We start from the raw sequence: 22,604 nt of genomic DNA on the forward strand, positions 1-22,604 counted from the left end.
CCCTGGGTTTCTCCATGGGCAGAAGTGCAGACAGAACTTGGCAGCCATGGGGTTGGGGGCAGCCCTAGGTCCAAACAGGGGGCTTGGGTGGGGACACCCAATCTCACAGTTCCCTCATGGCTGCCCCTTGGCTCTTCTTCCCCAGGAACCACCACCTGTCCTCGTTGACATTCCTGGTCCTGTAAGTTGAGGGGTGACCCTGGGATAAGAACAGGGGTGCGATGTGTTGCTGTCCTCTCTGTTTTCCTGGGACTTGGAGACACCCCTGGGCCCCAAGGCCTCTGTTTGGCTCCCTCCCGCGGTGGGCGATCAATGGGCAGGGGAAGGAGGCAATGGAGGGTAGTTGGGGCTAAGCAGACTACAGGACCTTGCTTTGGACACGGTGTTCTAGTGCCCACAATGGGTCCCTGCGCCTTCAGGGCCTCTCAGTGTGTCCCTTTTCCCTTGGTGTTCCCAGTGTGTTCCAGCATTTCCAATTGTCCCTCAGTGTGTCCCTACACCTCCTTTCTCCCCAGGTCGTGCTCAGCAGAGCAGAGGAGAATCCCCCACGTGAGAAACGCGCGGTCCTGGATCTGCGTGTCTAGGTGAGCAGCACGGGGACACCTGCAACCCGACAGGGCACTTGGGGACCTTGGGTGTCCCGTAGCCCTGAGGACCAGGGATCAGGGGCTGGGGATGGATGGTATGGAGGGGACTGTCCCTGGCCTGCTCCAGGGGGACCTGGGCACTGTCACCTCCATACCTTCCCTTGCACTCTATGGGGCAGTGCAGAGGAGGGGATTTGGAAGGGGCAAGCTCAGGCTGCCCTATGGATAGCCAAGGGTCACCGTGCAGGTGGGACAGGAGCTGTGGCTGCTGTCCCAAGGGGACCCACATCCTGCCCTGGGCCTGTTGGCTGCTGCCAGCCCTTCTTCTCTTGCCCTAAGACCTTGGGGACAAACCCTGCAGGGACAAGGATTCTCCTCACCTCTGATGCCCTCTGACATCCTCTGATGACCTGCGCTGCCCTCTGATGACCAATGAAGACCCAGATGATTATTGACACCCTCTGATGATCAATAAATCCCTCAGCAAAGCTACACTCTGTGTCTGTGTCCTTGTTCTCATGCTCAGCAGGGACTGCTTGGACCTGTTCCTGCCCGGCAGTGGCCACCCTGAAGTGCTGGGAGGGGTCCCCAGCTCCATGCCATGCACACAGTGACCTACACCCCTTTGGGCTTCCCCACTCTCTCATCATCTGCTCCAAAGTCCTGAAGGTTGGAGCTCCTCATGCTGCCATGCAGCCTCAATACCCTGCCTCTGTTTTCTCCCAGATCCTCCTTCCAGTTTCTCCAAACTCTTCACCCTTTGCTCTACCTCTGTATGGCCACAGTGCGATCACATCACTCTCCTTTAGCCCCCTCGTTTATTGCAGCTACCTGTCCCTCCTTTGGGTCTGCTTCATTCATCTTCCTTCAGTCCCCCTCTCCCCTACCCTGCCACCTAAAACAAGGTCTGCATATCCCCACCCATGGACTCCTCAAATATCCTGATGATCAGTGAAGCCCTCTGATGACCAGTGACACCTGCTCTTGATTAATGAGGCCTTCTGATGGTTAATGAACACCTCTGACAATCAATGGAACACTCTGACAACCAACAAAGCCTTCAGATGACCACAGTCATCTTCTGATGGCAAAATAAGCCCTCTGACGATCAGCAGATTGTTGCTTCACGCGCAGGGAAGGGAAAAGTGTGAAAGAAAGATTCTGACATCATACTGGGAGATAGCATGGTTTGCTCATCGTAGCATAATGGTTTGCTTCTGATTTAATCAGAGAATCTGGAGAGGAGTGTGGGGCTCCATCTGACTTCCCTGAGAGACACGACTGTAGCTGAAGAGATGAGGCAGGTGATAATCTGCAGACAAAGCAGTACTGCCTGATGTTGGTCAGGGTGAGCTCCTTCGACCAGTTTGATGACCAGGGGTCTGGAGATCATAGAATCCTAGAATCACCAAGGTTGGATGAGACCTTTGAGATCATCCAGTCCAACTGTCCACCCATCACCAACAGTTCTCACTCATCCATGTCCCTCAACACCACGTTTTCACATTCCTTACACACCTCCAGGGTTGGTGACTCCACCACCTCCCTGGGCAGCCCATTCCAGTGCCTGACCACTATTTCAGAGAAGTAGTATTTCCTGAAGTCCAGCCTGAATTTCACCTGCCTCAGCTTGAAGCCATTCCCTCTACTCCTATCACCAGTTACATGAGAGAAGAGGCTGACCCCCAGCTCACTACAACCTCCCTTCAGGTAGTTACAGTGAGCAATAAGGTCTCCCCTGAGCCTCCTCGTCTCCATGCAAACAATCCCAGCTCCCTCAGCTGCTCCTCATAAGACTTGTGCTCCAGACCCCTTACCAGCCTTGTTACCTTCTGTGGACATGCTCCAGAGCCTCAATGTCCTCCTTGTAGTGAGACGCCTAAAAGTGAATGCAGCACTGAAGTTACAGCCTCACCAATGCTGAGTACAGAGGAACAGTGACTTCCCTACTCCTGCTAGCAATGCTTTTTCTGATGCAAGCCAAGATGCCATTGACCTTCTTGGCCATCTGGTCACACTGCTGGCTCGTTCCTCTGAGCATCAATGAATACCCCCAGGTCCTATGAGCATCAATCAATACCCCCAGGTCCATTTCCTCTACAGTCTTCCAGCCCCTCTGCCCCACACCTGAAGCATTGCCTGGCGTTGCTGTGGCCAAAGCCCAGGATCCAGCATTTGGTCTTGTTGAACCTCATCCCATTGGCTTCAGCCTGTCAGATCCCTCTGTAGGGCCATGCAACCACCAGGCAGATCGACGCTTCCTGCCAACTTGGTGTCATCTGCAAGCCATGGATGTTCAAGGAACGTTTGGATTTTGTGTTGAGGGAAATGGTCTAGTGAGAACTATTGGTGATGGGTGGATTCTTGGACTGGATGATCTTGCAGGTCTTTTCCAACCTCGGTGATTCTGTGATTCTGTGATGATGACAAATGCCTTGTGGGGGTGGTTACAGCGATGGGAACAAAATAACTGCTGGAAATACCCGAATAATTTATCAGGACAGTATCTCCGATAAAGCAGAGATCTCTATCCTGCCCCATAGATCTTCTGCAACCATGAGAGCACACGGAAAACAGCGTTACATCTTTTATGCCTTATATTACTTGACGCTTACCTCTTTCTCCCCTGGTTGCAAATTGGCTGAGTACTTCGGCTTCACAATCTTCCCAATGCTCAAGTAAACATACGGATACTGGCTAAACATCAATTGTTGCCAACTAAGCATATATTGCTAATTAATTAACTTCTCACATTTGCTCATTCAACACTCGGTCATTGTTTCTGGACATCTGCTCGTCCTTGCATAGAGATAAGCTTGGAAAGAGGATAAGGGGGAGTATCTCGATGCCTGCTGTTGCATCTCAACCTACCCACCGAGCAAGGCAATCCAGCCTTGCATGGAGGCCCTGGCTTTTTTGATGTTTGTTAAGACTGTTTTTCTTTTGCTGAGGGTCTCTTATCCAAACAGAATAGCCCTACTATATGCTTTCTAGTCCATAATACTGTACCTACTCTATTTGGAACATTTAAAAACTATGGCAGTTTTGCAAGCAAGAATTAATCACACAATTCAGCAACTATATTTCTAAATACATAGATGGTATTTCTACTTTTTCACCTCAGCTATTTCTAAGGACAAGTTACAAAATACAAATACACTGTGCTCTACTTCTTCAGATCGATTTCCCCTTTTAAATATCTAATGCAGAAACAACATTCCATTCCTACGTAACTGGCAACAGAGGGCTAAACCTACTTGGGCTGCTGAAGTGTGCAAAGACATTGCTTGGGCAAAGACATATTGCCCAAATAAAGGATGTGGTCGTGAAGGTGCACCATGTAGATGCTCATGTGCCCAAGAGTTGGGCTACTTGAAGAACAACAAAAAAAACATCAGGTAGATCGAGCTGCCAAAATTGAGATGGCTCAAAAAGACCTGGATTGGCAGAAAACAAGGGTGAATTATTTCTAGCTCGGAAAGCCCGTGAGACCTCGGGCCACCAAGGAAGAGATCCAACATATGAGAGGGCTGGAGTCCGAGGGGTGGACTTAACTATGGATGCTATTGCACAGGTTATTCATGGCTGTGAAACATGTGCCACAATTAAACAATCCAAGAGGATAAAAACTCTCTGGGAGGAAGAGCAATGGCAAAAGAATAAATATGGGGAGCTGTGGCAAGGTTGATTCGCAATGGTAAGTGTTATGTGCTCACCATGGTGGAGGCAACCACTGGGTGGCTTGAAACATATGCAGTACCCCATGCTACCGCCCGAAACACCATATTGGTCTTGAGAAACAAGTCCTGTGGCGACATGGCACCCCAGAAAGTATTGAGTCTGATAATGGGACTCATTTCAAAAATTCTCTTGTAAACACGTGGGCCAAAGATCATGGCATGGAGTGGATTTACCATATTCCCTACCATGCACCAGCCTCTGGTAAAATTGAATGCTACAATGGGTTGTTAAAAACTATGCTGAAAGCAATGGGTGGCGGAACATTTAAGCACTGGGAGAAGCATTTGGCAGAAGCCCCCTGGTTAGTCAATACCAGAGGATCTATCAATCGTGATGGTCCTACCCAATCCAGCTCCCTACACACCGTAGAGGGAGATAACGTCCCTGTTGTACCAGTAAAGAGCATGTTGGGAAAAGCAGTTTGGGTTCTTCCAGCTTCTGGAAAGGGCAAACCTCTCCGCGGTACTGGGTCCACTTGGTGGGTAATGCAGGAAAATGGGGATGTTCAATGTGTACCAGAAGGGAATTTCATGTTGGGGAATGCAGTCAGTAATTCCATGTGTATATATGTATATAGACATGTGTGTAATGCATTTTAATTATTCTTTTTGTATATATGTAGATATATTAAGCATGATGTAGTGATGTAGAGTAAGAGGTGGAATGTCATGCTTTTATGATTCATGCTATCAGTATTCCACATCATAACATCATGTAAAGCACAGGAAATTAAAGAGTTAATGCTCCAGTTCCGAGGACTGACAACATTCTGGATATTTGGTTCTCAGAAGAGAAGAAGAACTGCATTTCCCAGGGGACTGTGCATTCAGAGAGGAAGAGAAGTCATGGGAGGAAGTCACGGGATCTCTCCCTCTCCTGCTGCCTGGCAGTGTTGTGGTGCTCCCCAGCCTTGCGCCTTCAGTTCAAAGTGGAATGTTCAATTTCAGAGACTCTCTTATTTTATTTGATTTATCCCACTCAATTTCAATTAGATTGTATTATATATTGTGTTACCTTCCATTCTGATATCATATTTAGTGAAAGTAAAAATCTTCCTCCTTAGATTGTTGCAGCTGTTCTGTTTTTGGGCCCAGCTCCCACATCCCTACCCTTCTTCTTTTCCCTTCCCATTTTGGGTCCGGGTGGCCTACAGGCCTTCTGCCCCCTGTCACAGTCACAGATTGATCTAGGCAGCTCTATGACACCCTGCAAGCCAAAAGGTCAGAAGTTCACGCCTCTCAGGTTACCCTGGAACTGTGAAACTGTCCCCTCAATCCACGAAGAATCCCATCAAAGCAATGGGTCTTTACAGAGAGCAGCCCTGTGAGTGAATTGCTGAGACCAGCTTTGGGAGAAGCAACCATAGAGAGCCTTACAGACCCACACAGACCCATAGAGATCCCTAGGGACCCATAGAGACCCATAGAGACTCACAGGAACCCACAGAGGCACATAGAGATCCATAGGAACCCATAGAAATCCCATAGAGACCCATTGAGACACATAGAGACCCATAAGGACCCCTAGGGACCCACTGAGATCTATCGAGACCCATAGAGAGCCATAGGGACCAAATGAGACCCATAGAAATCCCATAGAGACCCATAGGGACTCATAGAGACCCACACAGACTCATAGAGACCCATATTGACTCGTATCGACCCATAGAGACCCACAGAGACCCATAACGCCCCTGCCCTGAGGACTGTCAGTAGGAACCATGTCACACCCAACACACAAAGGGAGGAAGGGGTGCCAGATTTGCAGCTCCTGGTTGGATAACAGTGAAACTGGCACTCAGTGTCCAGACACAGTCATCAGTTTTAATGTGAATCTGTGCACTACAGTTATCTGTAAGGTACTGGCACTTCTACACTTATTTCCATGTGCAGCTACACCTTGTGATGTTTCAAGAAATCAAAGTAAGCCTTGTGTTACTTAACAACTCTATGAGAGGAAAAGAAAGAAAAGAGAAAGACAGAGTTGGGGCTGGGGAGGAGAGAGGGACAGAGAAAGAGATCACAGGTCTGGGTTCCAGCTTTGATCCAGCAAACTGAGGTGGGGGTGCTTGTCCCATAGTTTTGAAGCATGAAAGTCTCCAAACAGAACCTCAAGGATCTCTCTGGCATCCTTCAGTGGCTCCTAGGTTTACAGGTGTGCCATCCAAGGCTGTGAGTGAGCTGGCAATAAACAAGCCCATCAAAAACAAGTTTGCAGTCAGAACTTCATACAGCACAATGGGAACGTTTTGGACAGAGCAAGGCTGTCTCATTTTTCACAGGATTCCCTCCTCCCCAAGTGTCCAGCCTTCAGTCTGTTGACATGGCAATGCTCTTCCAAGCTGTTAAAACAACTCCAGGCACACCGCAGGCAAAGCGTCCTTTTTTTGTTGGTCTGCTACGTAATGCAGGACCTGAGGGCTGACACAAGTGCAAGGAGAAAGGAGAACAGCGTGCAAAGGTGGTGCAAAGAGAGCAGCACTGAAAAGAGCACGTCCTGCTGCTGCCCATGGCCGTGGCTCCAGGGAAGCAGCAGCACAACTCCAAGGCAGCAGAGAGGGAGTGCCCAGCGGGCGGTGAGGGGCAGCCCCACAGACACCAGGGCTGCTGCAACGTGTGGCATTGGGCTCTTGGTTCCTGCAGCCCTCTGTGTGCAGGGCTGCTCTCTGAGATACAGATGATAGTCTAATTTTTATTTATTTATTTATTTATTTTTAAATCTACTCAAACAGCCTAGTGCTTGAAGAATAGTAAAGATTTCAGAAGTAAGGGAAAAAAAAAGTACGTGGGAAATATAGGTTAATAATATTATTTATGTGAAGTAAAAACTATCATAAGAATTAAAAAATAATCAAGGAAAAAGAATGGAAATATTGCATGATGCCATTCCCAGCTTGAGTTTGTGGTACTTATGTGAAGATGATGAATATATAATCAATGCTGAAAAAACATATATATAAATAACTTCCTGAGGACAGCCTTGAGCTCCCGGTTCCTCATGCTGTAGATGAGGGGGTTCAGTATTGGAGGCACCACCGAGTACAGAAATGACACCACCAGGTCCAGGGATGGGGAGGAAAGTGATGGGGGCCTCATATGGGAAAACGTGGCAGTGCTGAGAAACAGGGAGACCACGGCCATGTGAGGGAGGCACGTGGAGAAGGCTTTGTGCCGTCCCTGCTCAGAGGGCATCCTCAGCACGGCCCTGAAGATCTGCACATAGGACAGCACAACGAAAACAAAACAAGCAAGAAAGATTAAGGCACTAAATATGATAAGCCCAACTTCTCTGAGGTAAGAACCAGGGCAGGAGAGCTTGATGATCTGGGGGACTTCACAGAAGAACTGATTGATGGCATTGCCTTGGCAGAGAGGCAGGGAAAATGTATTAGCAGTGTGCAGCAGAGCATTGAGAACCCCAGCGCCCCAGGCAGCTGCTGCCATGGTGGCACAAGCTCTGCTGTCCATCAAGGTCCCGTAGTGCAGGGGCTTGCAGATGGCAACGTAGCGGTCATAGGACATGATGGTGAGAATGCAATACTCTGCCGATATCAGAAAGACAAACAGGAAGGTCTGGGCAACACATCCAGCATAGGAGATGGTCCTGGTGCCCCAGAGGGCATTGGCCATGGCTTTGGGGAGAGTGGTGGAGATGCAGCCCAGGTCGAGGAGGGCGAGGTTGAGGAGGAAGAAGTACATGGGGGTGTGCAGGCGGTGGTGGCAGGCTACGGCTGTGCTGATGAGGCCGTTGCCCAGGAGGGCAGCCAGGTAGATGCCCAGCAAGAGCCAGAAGTGCAGGAGCTGCAGCTGCCGCGTGTCTGCCAACGCCAGCAGGAGGAACTCGCTGATGGAGCTGCTGTTGGGCATCTGCAGTTCCTGGGCATGGAGTCCTGTGCAGAGTGCAGAAAAGTAATGGTGAGTCAAGATCATTCACACAGACACAGACGCTATAAAAGTATTTTCTTTCTCTATGGAAAATGTTCATTTAGCTCTTTAACTTGAATTTATTTTCATGAGCTTCACCATCCCTTAAGAAGGAGAAGCTTAGGGAGCTCTAATTTTCCTCTCGTTTCCTAATCATATTTCAGCCTCCTGGATATTTTCCATCTTTGAGCAATTTCCTTGTCTCATATCTTTATCCTGTCTGCTCTTGGAGTGCCCATCCCTACCTCTGTGCCCTTAAACTTCTGTTAGAGAAAGCTGCCTGTCTGCAGGATAAGTGCATTATTCATCTCTGTGGGAAACAATGACAATTTCAGCTGGTGCTGTCCTTTGGAAGACGAGAGTTTGAAAGTACTTTAGGAGATTGTTCGCATAACAGCAGACTGAGAAACGTGCAGTTCAGGATTCTCAGAGATGTGTTCATATTTCACAGTTCCTTTTAGATTTCTGCCTACGACTTTTTCCTCGTCCCTAAGAACAAGAAATGAAAAATCCCTGCCTTGTCACACTCGCAAAGTGCTCTTAGAAACACTCTGGGGTGCAGTGTATCTGCGATCCCCCAGCCCCAGGCAGCAGCTGTGGCAGCAGAAGGCCCCTGCCCTGCCCTGCCCTGCCGGGGGGCTCCTTCCCCCCACACATCTCCCCGCAGCGCCCTGGGCAGCTCCCCGGGCAGGCTGAGTGCTGAGTGCTGAGTGCTGAGTGCTGAGTGCTGAGTGCTGAGTGCTGAGCCTGGCAGGCGGCAGAGTCCCTGGCCCGGCACACAGCCCCTGGGGCACAGCAGGGACCTGCTCTGCAGGACAGCCCTGGGCACCCGGCTGCAGCCCCAGCTGCACAGCCTGCAGCCGTCCTGGGACACGCAGCCCTCAGGGCTGTGCTCTGATGCTGCAGCACAGAAGCCCTCAGCTGGGGTTGATGGATAAAGAAACACTGAGTGTTTACATCCTGAAATGGGATGCCCCAAATTTAGTGATTCCAGCAATAAAAACTGATACATTGCCTGCAATGAGAAACTTACCTTGTCAAGGGTTGTGAGCAATGCTTCTTCCATGAGCTCACAGCCCAACGTGCCACACTGCCTGTTAGTTCTCTTCCTTCTTTCCTCTCCCTGTCTCTTGCAGATCATGCCCACAGACCTGCTGCATGGGGCACAGGAGCTGCTCCTGGGCACAGCTCTCTCTGCAGTGCTGCCACTTCTATAAGCTCCCTGTGTCCCAGGAGTCCAGCACAGCTCAGCAGCCGAGGATGTGATTTCATTCTCTCCATGGAGATATCCATGACCCTCCTGAGCTGACAGCTCCTGCAAGGCAGCAGGGTCATCATAGCTGAATGTATTTCAAAGTCAGCTCAGTTAATCAGGATGTCCACTGTTTTCCAGAAGCACCGTTATTTGTACTAAAAGAAGTTTGACCAAGGGAGAAGCAAATGCCAAATCTGGGAATCCTCCATTCATGATCTGGAAGTCCAGACATAACATTACAGAATCACAGAATTGCTTAGGTTGGAGGGGACTTGAAAGATCACCTAGTTCCAAGCCCCCATTTGTGGGCAAGGGCTGTCAATCACAAGATCAAGCTGCCCAGGATTGCATCAATCCTGACCTTGAATGCTTCCAGGGATGGGACACAAAACTTCTATGGGCAACCTGTGCCATATATTCTGAGCAGAAAATTTCTCCCTGACAGATAAACTAAATCTCCACTTTTTTATTTAATGTCCTTGCCCTTTGTCCTATTAATATCAGACCATCACAACCTAAGCCTAAAATTAGGCAACTCATCAGCTGATAGAAAACCTTGGGCTGAAATGGGATCAGTTCCTCACAGAACCATGGGGGCTGGCAGTCCTTTTAGCTGAGTTCAGGTGTGCACAGTGAGGTGTCTGTGTGTGAGCCCCTCATCTGAATCCTTGCTCTTTATTCAACAGGGACTGCACTGCTCACACACACACACTCAGGGATGACCAAGGTGCCTGGGGTGATCCTAGCTGTGTGCTCGTGCTTGTAAACTGTGGTGGAAAATCTGTGAGACAGACAGCTCCTTCCTGAGCATCAGCTGAGGGCCAGAAGGGAGGTATTCTTGGCCATCCTAAATGCCACCACAACCCTGTGCTTGGGGCACCCACTGTGCCTTTTGCACCTGTCCCCATGGAGCATGTTGTGTCATTCTGCTGCCCAAATGGATGAGCTCAGAACACAAGAGCCAGATCTTTCTCTCTGCTCCATCTGTGGCATAGTCTGGAGTTCAAGGCATTACAAAGCTATGACACATCTTAAGTCTTTCACTGATGACACCTTATTAGTTTGCTCTGGGCTCTCATTTGAAGTCTAGGGTCATGCAAGTACCCAGTTGACAGGAAGATGTCAATCGTTGTTCCAGTTTTAAATAAGAACAAGAAAGATTATCTAGGCCATTACAGAGCTGTCGGTCTCATTTCTATGCCTGGTACAATTATGCAAAAAAAGATGCTGGTATTTACTGGGAAACACCTCAGTAGAATAATTCTGTCACTGGTCACAGCCCACACAATTTCATGAGTGGAAGTTCCCGTTAAACTTAGTGTCCTTTTATGACAAAATCACACATCTGGTTGACCAAGGTAAAACAGCTGATGTTATCCTTGACGATTTCAGTGGAGCTTTTGATATTCTTTCTTAGATAATTCTTCTGGACAAACTGCATAGGTCTAGACAGAAAAAACTGCTGGGTGAGCAGTGAGCAGTTGGCCAATGGATCCTGCCCAAATGATCACATTAAGTGGAGTTCGATCAGGCTGGTGGATGGTCACTAGCAGGGTTTCCCAGGGCTCCATTTGAAGGCTGCTTTTCTTCAATGTTTTTGTGAATGACTTGCATGTAGGACTAGAAGATGTTTGAGCCAGTTTGCTGGTGACACCAAATTCGGTGGAAATGTTTCCTCCATTGAGGGTGGAGAGGACTTACAGAGAGCTGTGCTGAAGTTAGAGAACTGGTTAAACACAACCACATGAAGTGTAACAAGAACAAGTGCCTGATTCTGAACCTGGGTGTGGGCAACCCTGGACATACACACTGACTGGGAAATGGGACACTGGAGAGCAGTCCCAATGAAAGGGATTGGGGGTCCTGGTCATCATCAAATCAAACATGAGTCAGCAGTGTGCCCAGGCAGCCAGGAAGGCCAGCTGTCCTCTGGGTGCATTGAGCATGGCAGTGCCAGCTGGGTGAGGGAAGGAATTGTCCCGTTCTGCTCTGCACTGCTGCAGCCTCACCTGGAGCACTGGGTGCACTTCTGGGCACCAAAGAACATAAAGGACATAAAACAATTGGGGACTGTCCAAAGGAGGGCTCCAGAACTGAGAGATCTGAAGCTCAAAGTGTCATTGCGATTGACTGCTTGTTCAGACTGGGCCCTTCTCACATCCCACATCCTGGCATGAGACACACTGCCCACATGGGACTTGGGCCTCACGGCATCCTTGCACCCCATGCAGAGTCTGGCAGCTGCTGTCCTACAGTCTTCCATTTGACATCAGACAAACCTCCATCCCACTGCCCCAGGAAGGGCCCTGAGCCAGCAGGAGGGACACGATCTCCCTGCCAAGGCTCTGGGGATCAGGGCTTGGCCTTTCTGCTTCAGAAGACAAAGGAGGCTTTGCTCAGCATCACAGCCACCATCCCAGTGCCTTGGTCTGCTTGCAATCATGGCTTCCAATTATCTGCTCTAACGAGTCCCTGGGGAAGCTTGCTTGTCCATGGCCCTCAGTGGGGCCCATTAATACTGCAGGAAACTTTACTGTTCCTTCTGACTTTGTACTCTTGAGTATTTATTTAATAGTTGGGCTTAAACAAGATGTTTAAGCAGTACTTTGTGAGTTATATTGATCCAGGATGCCCCCTAATAAGTTCTCTTCTGTCACTGTGTGGACAAACATTCTTCTCAACCTCCCCACCCCATTTCTACTCTCATTGGCCCCATGGGACTTGCATTACTTTTCCTCACTTCACTCTTCTCCTCTGGAGTCACTCGCTCAGTGTTAAATCTCCTTTGCACCAACTCCCCCCCGCTTTCCTCAGAGAATAAGCTGCACATGGGCAAAAAAAAAAAAAAAAGTGATGCAATTGATCAGTAATGAATGACACAGTGGTTAACTGCAAGCCTTATCCTTATCCATGCTGCATGTAATGAGGTTTGTCTTACACTGGGAATATTTGTACAGGACATGAGTTAGACAGAGATAGGAAGGGATTGATAGAATCACAGTTAAGGAGTTGAGAAAAGAGTCCATCGGACTTTGGAGAGATGGAACAAATTCCAATAATCTCCCTGAAGATGATAGATCAATGAGCAACAGATGGGGAAATCTGGAGAGCAGTAGGAAGACATGTGTCCAGATGGCCTGCTGAAAACACACCCTTAAGCATGGCCATTTATTTAGGAGAGCTGGAGACATCTGCAAAGTGAGGGACATCAAATACACAGCAGGGTAGAGCAACAGTGGACGCTGGGCATTGGTCACAGGGCATTGGCACTGGCACCACTGTCTGTGTCCCTGTGCCTGAAGGCATTTGTGTACTGAAAACACAGTTCTGGAAAACACTGTCCTTTTAGAATAAATAAATAAATAAATAAATAGATAAATAAATAAAAGACACAATATTCCCTCAAATGTGAGTGTTTTCAGCTTAAAAAGAGAGAGAGAGATGTGAGAATATTTGAAGTTCAGAAGCGTTAATGCATTTATATCAACTCCCACTTGCAGACATCTTTGTTTTGTTGGGGATCTGAAATATGGATGTACTACTCTGGATAATGCCTTCCCTTCGTCTTCTAGTCACTGTCTTGTTCAAATAAAAAAGGTGGAGACTGAATTCTTACATCATTTCTGAATAATAGAACAAGGATGAATGATAATAAACTAAAGAGAGTTTTACATTAGACATTTGGAGGGAATTTCGAACATTCCATAGATCACGATGTGAGGCATGGAGCTGGTAAAGAACAGGCAGCCCAGAGAAGATGTTGCTGCCCCATCCCTGGAGATGTCAAAGATGTCAAGGGTCCAAGCATCCTGATCTACTGGTTGACAGCTCTGCCCACAGCAAGGGAGGTGGAACTGGATGGTCTTTAGGGTCCTTCCAACCCAAACCATTCCAAAATCCTACGATACTTGTCAGCCTCTTCCAACACGGGATCCAGTTTGCTTAGGTATTCCCTGATCACCTCTTCTTTCACCAACAGTACATCTGCCTTACACTAACAGTTCCCACCTGTCTCTGGCACCTAGGATTCCAAGAAGACCAGACCAACTAATACACCATGAGATCAGGAAGGAAATGAGTATCAGAGGCTTTTCCATGTCCTGTCTCACCAGGTTCCCTGCCCCATTCTACACTGGGCCCACATTCTCTCTAGCCTTCCTTTTGTAGACTACATTGTATTTCTACAAGCCCCTCTTGTCTGTGGTATGCCTGGGCACATTCAATTGTGGTTGAACTCTGACTTACCTATACTCATCTCAGCATGTGCGCTGGACAAAGTCTCTGCATTGCTGCCAGGTGATCTCTCCTTGTTTCCACTTCTTCTATGCTTCTTTTCTGTGTTTGGATTTGAACAGGTCAATCCATTATGATTCCTGCTGCAGTTTTGCAATTCTTTTCCTGACTTGGAAAGGAAATTCTTTCCTCCTTGGAAAGGACTTATTCTGCTTGGAAGCAGTGATCCTCAGATAGTTAGCAGATTTTTTGACCTTATGCGCCTCAGAGCCTTACCCTGCTGGACTGTAGCCCACAGACACTTGAAGAAGCCCAGATGTGCTCTACTGAAGCCCAAAGGATTGAGCTTGTCATTTGCCCTCCCTTCAGACTCCTCAGCTCCACCATCCCATGGCCACTGCAGCCAAGGCTCTCTTCCATCTTCACATTCCCCACCTGCCTTTCCATGCCGGTGAGTATGAGATCCAGTAGAGCACCTCTTCTCTTTGGTTCCTCCAGGGCTTGGTCAAGAAGCTGCCATCTGTGCTCTCCAGGGATCTTCTGGATGGTGCATGCCTTGCTGTTCTGTCCCTGCAGCAGATACTGCAATGAAAAATACTCCCAAAGTGGACAAGGGCCTGACAACATGAGGCTCCCATCTGTGTGTACAGGGCACTTTCCACTTGCTTTTTCTGATCAGGAAGGCAGGAACAGACACCATAGGTCTCCTCTGTGTGCCATTTCCATTCTCTCTGACCTGGCTGTTCGGCCATCCCCATCAAGAGCTCAGTGCACTCTCACACTTCCTTGTCTCCTCGCCCATCCATCGTTAAGACTCTGTATCCCCCCTGTGCTGCAGTCAGTTGTGGAAGCCATTGAACCGAGTCCCTGTGGTCCAAACATGACCTGAGGCCTATGGTATTTGTGTCCAGAAGGAAAAACACAGGCCTTAGACCCATTGTGGGGCTCAGAATTGTCCAAGCAGCACGGACACTCCTAGGTCACGGTTTTCCTGAAGGCCTCGAGCTGCACCTGCAGCTGCAAGAGAGTGTGCTGGACACCTAAGGAAGTCAGTATGACATTAGGCTGCTTCTGATGCCATTCACATGAGAACACATAGAAAACTGACGTTTTGTCAGTTGAAGAATGAAGATGTGTGTTAGCTTTGCAGTGCCTTGTGATACAGAATGTGCAGCAGAAGGAGAACAAAAATCTGGCTCTTCTTTTGGGAGCCCAGCCATTTAGTCAGCTGCATAACTCTGCATGGTCCATGGAGAAGGGCGGAAAAAGGGTCTTAGAGGAGAACTCAATGCAGGGTTCTCTTGTTGTTTAGGATGGCCAAGAAAAGCTTTATCCCCTCTCTGGCCCTCAGCTGATTCTCAGGAAGGAGGTGTCTGTCTCAGGGATTTCCCACACACTTCCAAGCACTAGCACACATCCAGGAGCACCCCAGGCACCTTGGTCATCACCCAGAGTCTGTGTGTGAGCAACTGACTCCCTGCTGCTGAAGGACCAAGGACTCAGAGCAAGAGCTCACATGCAGGCAACTCCTTGTGCACATCTGAACTGAACCAGAGGAATCCCAGCTTCTCTGGGTCTGTGGGGATCTGAATCCCATTTCAGTCATAGGGTTTCCATCTAGGGATGAGATGCCAGCACTGCCTCAGCTTCATCACTGCTCTGCCCAGGAGAAGTCCACCTCTCTCTGTCCAGGTCTTTGTGCCCTTTTTGTTACAGCAAACACACTCTGGTAGGACTAACCACATGTATGCAATTGGTCACTGTCCAGTGGGCATTTGGTGGTTAATGCAGCAGATTCCAGAGTACAATCATGATGCTGTTGTCTTCCAGGAGCTGTTGGCCACAGAGACCCAGGGTCATCTCAGGGAAGATCAGTTGGGAAAAATAAAGTCACACCCTCTTCTGCTGAGCTGTTCTGAGCTCCTGGGACACAGGGAGCTCCTACAAGTGGGCAGTGCTGCAGAGACACAGCTCTGACTAAGAGCAGCTCCCGTGTACTCTGCCTCAGCACAAGGGGCACATTCGGCAGGTGACATGAAGATGGAAGAGAAAGGAGAGAGGGATTACAGGATGTGTGGGGTGTGAATAGGCTGCGACCTCACTGCAGGAGCATTGCTTTCAGCCACTGACATGGTAAGTCACTCACTACAGGTAATGCAAACACTTTTCCAAGAGGGATCACCAGATCTGGCACATCCCAGTGCATATCAGGCTGCATACACTCTGTGTTTCTTTATCATGGAATAAGAGCTGTTCCAGCTGAGGGCTTCCCTGCTGCAGCATCAGAGCTCAGCCCTGAGGGCACATCAAGAGAGAGAACCCTTAAGTGCATTTTACCTCTCTGCTTTCCTTTAACGTATATATTCTTTCAGTAAAGCCATGGGAGCTCTCTTAGGTTCCCTTTTTCACTTGAAAAAATGAATCTGAAGACGGAGTGGGTTCTGGACAGCAAATAGGAATGCAGAGATTTGGGCTGGTGTCTGTATGCTCAGTCAGGGAAATGGCAGGAAAACAGCCCCCAGAATAAAAATCTGCAGACCACAGAGATATGATCAGGGAATTACCCCCTTCAGTGCAGGGACCTTCTTCTGAGCAAGCTCCCACCTAGAAAAGCCTCTGCCCAAATGACATGGGGTCCAATGCGTGAACCACCTCCTGTGCAGGCAGAGCTCCAGCAGAGCAGAGCAGCATCTCCCCAGGCACGTGTCCATCACCCTCTGCAGTGCACAGGGGTTGAGAGCCACTGCCTGGGGCTGTGGGCAATGCAGTCTGTGAGGCTGGGAAGGAGCTGGCTTTCCCTTAATGAGATGCCATCAGTAGGACACATCTCCCTGAGGTGCCCTTCAGAGCCGTGAGCTGACCTTCAGGATGCAAATATTTCCCCTAGTCAGGCGATCAAAGTGCAGGGAAGAAGCAGAGAGATGCAATATGCAAATGCTGTGGGGTTGGTGAAATCAGGGTTAGGGGTCATTTGCAAGATGTGTGGTGATGAGGCACTGCTGAAGTACGTCGAGAAAGGGTGAATACACAGTGATGGGCAGAGGACTCCTCTTTTCTGAGCTGGGTCTGACTTCAGAACTTTATGGGAATGCAATCGTCTTGCGTCTGCTAAGTAGTCAAGCTCAGAGCAATTGGAAAGAAACCCAGTCAGCTCCCCTTCCCCTGCGCTAAGCAGCAGTGAATCCCTTTGCCTCTTAGGTCTTACAACTGTTCAGACTTCAGCAAACACTCCTTGGGCATGGTGAGCAGGATGAGAATTTGTAGGAAAAAGCGATCCCTAGAACTTCTATTATTGACCTACATATTTTTGGCGTTAAGGTTCAGATGCAGACCAACACTTTTGCATTAGTAGTGATTTTATCTGATACATACTGAAACTAAAATCTTCCCACACACGATCACCACGTTCCTATGTACAGGGACAAGTCTGCTTCATTGAGATAAAAAGTACAGAGTCCCTCATGGCAAACACAAACTCATGAAATGTAGATCACATCAGGGAGCTGAGTGAACACAGCCCACATAGAAAGACTTGTCCTTGACTTTTTTCCTCCTTGAACAGGTCCTGGTGCCCAGAAATACTGCAGATGCCCAACAGCAGCTCCATCAGCGAGTTCCTCCTGGTGGCGTTGGCAGACACGCGGCAGCTGCAGCTCCTGCACTTCTGGCTCTTGCTGGGCATCTACCTGGCTGCCCTCCTGGGCAACGGCCTCATCAGCACAGCCGTAGCCTGCCACCACCGCCTGCACACCCCCATGTACTTCTTCCTCCTCAACCTCGCCCTCCTCGACCTGGGCTGCATCTCCACCACTCTCCCCAAAGCCATGGCCAATGCCCTCTGGGACACCAGGCACATCTCCTACGCAGGATGTGCTGCACAGGTCTTTTTCTTTCTCTTCTTCATCTCAGCAGAGTATTGCATTCTCACCATCATGTCCTATGACCGCTACGTTGCCATCTGCAAGCCCCTGCACTACGGGACCTTGATGGACAGCAGAGCTTGTGCCACCATGGCAGCAGCTGCCTGGGCTTCTGGGGTTCTCTATTCCCTGCTGCACACTGCCAACACATTTTCCCTGCCTTTCTGCCAAGGCAATGCCATCAATCAGTTCTTCTGTGAAATTGCCCAGATCCTCAAGCTCTCCTGCCCTGGTTCTTACCTCAGAGAAGTTGGGCTTATCATATTTAGTGCCTTAATCTTTCTTGCTTGTTTTGTTTTCGTTGTGCTGTCCTATGTGCAGATCTTCAGGGCCGTGCTGAGGATGCCCTCTGAGCGGGGACGGCACAAAGCCTTCTCCACGTGCCTCCCTCACCTGGCCGTGGTCTCCCTGTTTCTCAGCACTGGTATATCTGCCAATCTGAAGTCCCCATGACTTTCTTCCCCATTTCTGGACCTGGTGCTGGCACTGTTATACACAGTGGTACCTCCTGTAGTCAACCCCCTCATCTACAGCATGAGGAACCGGGAGCTCAAGGATGTCCTCAAGAAACTATTTTTATGTATGTTTTTTCAGCATTAATTATATCTTCATCATCTTCACATGATTACCACAAACTCAAGAAAAGCTGGGAATGGCATCATGTAATATTTCTTTTTTTTCTTTTTTTTTCTTTTTTCTCTGTTAATTGTTTTAATTCTTGCAATAGTTTTTACTCCACTTAAATAATATCATTAATTTATATTTCCCATGTGCATTTTTTTTTTCTTACTCCTGAAATCTTTACTATTCTTCAAGCACTTGGCTGTTTGAGTAGATTAAAAAAAATAATAATAAAAATAAAATTTAGATTATCATCTGTATCTCAGAGAGCAGCCCTGCACACAGAGGGCTGCAGGAACCAAGAGCCCAATGCCACACGTTGCAGCAGCCCTGGTGTCTGTGGGGCTGCCCCTCACCGCCCGCTGGGCGCTCCCTCTCTGCTGCCTTGGAGTTGTGCTGCTGCTTCCCTGGAGCCACGGCCATGGGCAGCAGCAGGACGTGCTCTTTTCAGTGCTGCTCTCTTTGCACCACCTTTGCACGCTGTTCTCCTTTCTCCTTGCACTTGTGTCAGCCCTCAGGTCCTGCATTACATAGCAGACCAACAAAAAAAACTTTGCCTGCGGTGTGCCTGGAGTTGTTTTAACAGCTTGGAAGAGCATTGCCATGTCAACAGACTGAAGGCTGGACACTTGGGGAGGAGGGAATCCTATGAAAAATGAGACAGCCTTGCTCTGCCCGAAACGTTCTCATCATGCTGTAGGAAGTTGTGACTGCAAACTTGTTTTTGATGGACTTGTTTATTGCCACCTCACTCACAGCCCTGGATGGCGCACCTGTAAACCTAGGAGCCACAGAAAGACACCAGAGAGATCCTTGAGGTCCTGTTTGGAGACTTTCATGCTTCAAAACTATGAGACAAGCACGCTTACAAGTCAAGGACCCTCCACTTCTCTCTGCTGGATCAAAGCTGGAACCCAGACCTGTGATCTCTTTCTCTGTCCTCCCCCCCCTCCCCCCCCCACCCCCCCCACCCCCAACTCTGTCACTCCCTTTTCTTTCTTTTCCTCTCACAAAGTTGTCAAGTAACACAAGGCTTACTTTGGTTTCTTATAACATCACAAGGTGTAGCTGCACATGGAAATAAGTGTAGAAGTGCCAGTACCTTACAGATAACTGTAGTGCGCAGATTCACATTAAACTGATGCCTGTGTCTGGACACTGAGTGCCAGTTTCACTGTTATCCAACCAGGGGTTGCAAATCAGCTGAGGTTCCCCATCCGCGCTCGTTGTGTAATCAGTGCAACCCACTTACTCCAAGTGGCATCAGTTGCATGATGGGTGGAGGGAACCTTTCGTTTAAACATCCAGTTCAGCACTGGCAGTCGAGGTGCCAGAGGAGCTGTGTTTCAGTACCGACCACTTCAGAAGCAGCCCGAATCCCCTCATATGCAGCTAAGATCTCCTTCTCAGTTGCAGTGTAGCACTCTTTGGACCCTCTTTATACTCGCCTCCAAAATCCCAGGCATCATCCTGGGTCTCTCCTGAGGATCTTTACCACAAACTCCAAGTGGGACCTTTCTCTCCAGCAGCAGTGTACAGGATGTTCTTTACATCCTGTCCCAGCCATACTGGCCCTAGGGCCATGGCACGGGCTATGTCCTCTTCAATCTGTTCAAAAGCCTGCTGCTTCTGAAATGTAAAGTCATTTTTCATCCGCGTCACCTGATGAAGGAAGTGCACAATAAGGCTATAGTTTGGAACATGCAGTCTCCAAAAGCCCACTACACCCAGAAAAGACTGTGTCTCTCTCTTGCTAGTGGGTGGAGACATAGCAGTGATGTTGTTGGTCACATCTGCTGGAATGTGATGACGCCCATCTTGCCACTTTATACCTAGGAACTGAATCTCCTGGGCAGGTCCATTCACTTTGCCTCGCTTAATAGCAAAACCAGCTTGCAGAAGAAGTTGGATTATTCGCTCTCCTTTTGTGAAGATGACTTCTGCTGCACCTCCCCACACAACAGTATCACAAATGTAATGCAGGGATCCTTGAAATACCCACCTCACTCTTCACTCCAAGTTCTCACACACATTACTCTGAGTTTATTCACATTTTGTGTGTGTGTGTGTTTTACTCACACTTTCCTCAGCGTTTACTGAAACATTTCTTCAAGTTTACTCACACTTCACTCTGGGTTTACTCAAACTTTTCTCCGATTTTTACTGACACCCTGCTCCGGGTGTACTCACGCTCTACTCCTGGTCTACCCACACTTTGCTCCTGGTCTTTCTCACACTTCAAGTTTATTCACACTTTAGTCCAGCTTTATTCACACTTCTCTACGTGCTTTACCCTTACTTCACTCTGGTTTTTACACACACATTTCTTTAGATTTGCTCTCAATTCACATCCAGTTTTCTCTTCCGTCCTCCCCATGGGCAAAGAACCCAGAGTTCTGTGGTGGCACCAACCTTTCTGCCACTTATTCAAAGCCTGCCATTTCCTAGACTGCTCTGCATCCCTCACCACCCCAGAAGAAGGAGAGAGAAAAGTACCACTTGTGAAGCCACTCCTTCAGACATTCGCCCTAACCCCTGAAATCCTTTTGCATAGGTCGCAGGCTTCCCTGAACAATTTCATCACTGCTTACCTGAACTATCAAGAATGGGTAGTAATCAGAGGAGCGAACCAGACCTGGGACTTTTCTGGTGATGCTGGTGGTGCAGGGAGGCCCCAGGGAGGCCACGCACTCTGGGAGAGGTGGAAGGGCCGAGAGCTAGTAGATGGGTTTAACAAATGGATCACAGCAGCAACGATCTGAGGAGGAATGGTAATTTACTAAATCCTACTGAAGCAAAGTGTGCCCAAACTGTGAGTCCCCACGATAGTACAAGGGAAGCACATGCCCTTCTCTGCTGCAAACTGAGTGGGGCCTGAGGGAGAGCCACTGTGGTGCAGTCTGGATCTCCACCTATCTTCCTCTTCACACCATGTGCTCCAGGGAATTCTGCCCCTCCCTTCCCATCAGAATGCTCAAAATGCCCATAAAAGGCAGCAAGTGGAACCAGAAAGCTAACTCTTTAACTCCCACTGCTTCACATGATGTTTTGGTGTGGAATACTGACATAAAAAAAATCACAACACCACAACAGCCAGGACCTCACCACCCTCTCTCTGAAAAGATCCTCCCAGTCTCTAATCTAAATCTCAACTCTTGTAATTTAAAACATTTGTACCTTGTGATATCTGCCCATGTTAAAAGTTGATTTCCCTCTTCTTTCTGAGCTCTCTGTGAGTACTGGGAGGCTGCAATGTGTTCTCCTCCAGGCTGTTTCTTCTCCCATCTCCCTCAGCCTGTCTTTCCAGGAGAGGTCCTCCAGCCCTCTGATCACCCTCGTGGCTTTCCTCTGGACCTTCTCTAAAAGCTTTACATCATGCTCCAGATGGGGCCTTCTGAGGGCTGAGTAGAGAAGGACAGTGCCCTCCCTTGCTCTGATGACCACCTCTCTGTTGATGCAGCCCAGGGTGCAGTTGGCCTCTCAGGCTGCAAGCACACACTGCTGGCTCCTGTTACGGTTTTCATCTACCATCTTGAAGTCCTTCCCCTCAGGGCTGCTCTCTAGGAATTCAACCCTCATGCCTGGGATTGTCCCGACACAAGTGCAAAAACTGGCATTTGATCTTGTTGAACCTCATGCTGTTTCTTTGGGCCCACTTTTCAAGCCTGGCCAGGTCCCTCTGGATGGCACCCCTTCATTCTGTCATGCCAACTGCACCACACAGCTTGGTGACATCAGCACACTTGCTGAGGGTGCTCTCTGTCTCATCATCCATGCCTCTGATAGACGTTGAACAGCTCTGGTCCCAAGGCTGACCCCTGTGGACATAACTTGTGATCAGCCTCCACCCGGTGGAGCCGATTTCCCAGAGAGCCATTTACCACAGTCCTTTGGCTGCGACCTTCCAACCAATTTCTTATCCAATGAACACTCTGCCCTTCAAATCCATCTCACACATCTCTCCACAGAGATAAGGAAGTGATGTGGGACCATGCCAAAGGACTTCCAAAAGTCCAGGGAGATTTCTGTACCACTCTGTGTAACTGATGTACTGACAAAGCATCCACATTATCATTCTGACCATAAAGAACCAGGACATGTATTGAACTGTGGGGAAAATACTGATTTCTCTTTTAGATCCTTGTAATATTGAGCTAAAGAAAGCATTGTAGATCCTAGGACTAAGGCTGTGTTATAGTAAACACATCTTTTTACAGCACACACGAAGAAATTGTTTATTAGATTGATTCTTTGCTTACAAGTGGCACCTGGTAGATAAGTGTGTTTCTGTAACTTAGCAACCTTCCCTTCAGTACCCAGAGAG

This window comes from Phasianus colchicus, chromosome 29 (genome assembly GCF_987193195.1).
Source record: "Phasianus colchicus chromosome 29, bPhaCol1.hap1.1, whole genome shotgun sequence".
NCBI lineage: Eukaryota > Metazoa > Chordata > Aves > Galliformes > Phasianidae > Phasianus > Phasianus colchicus.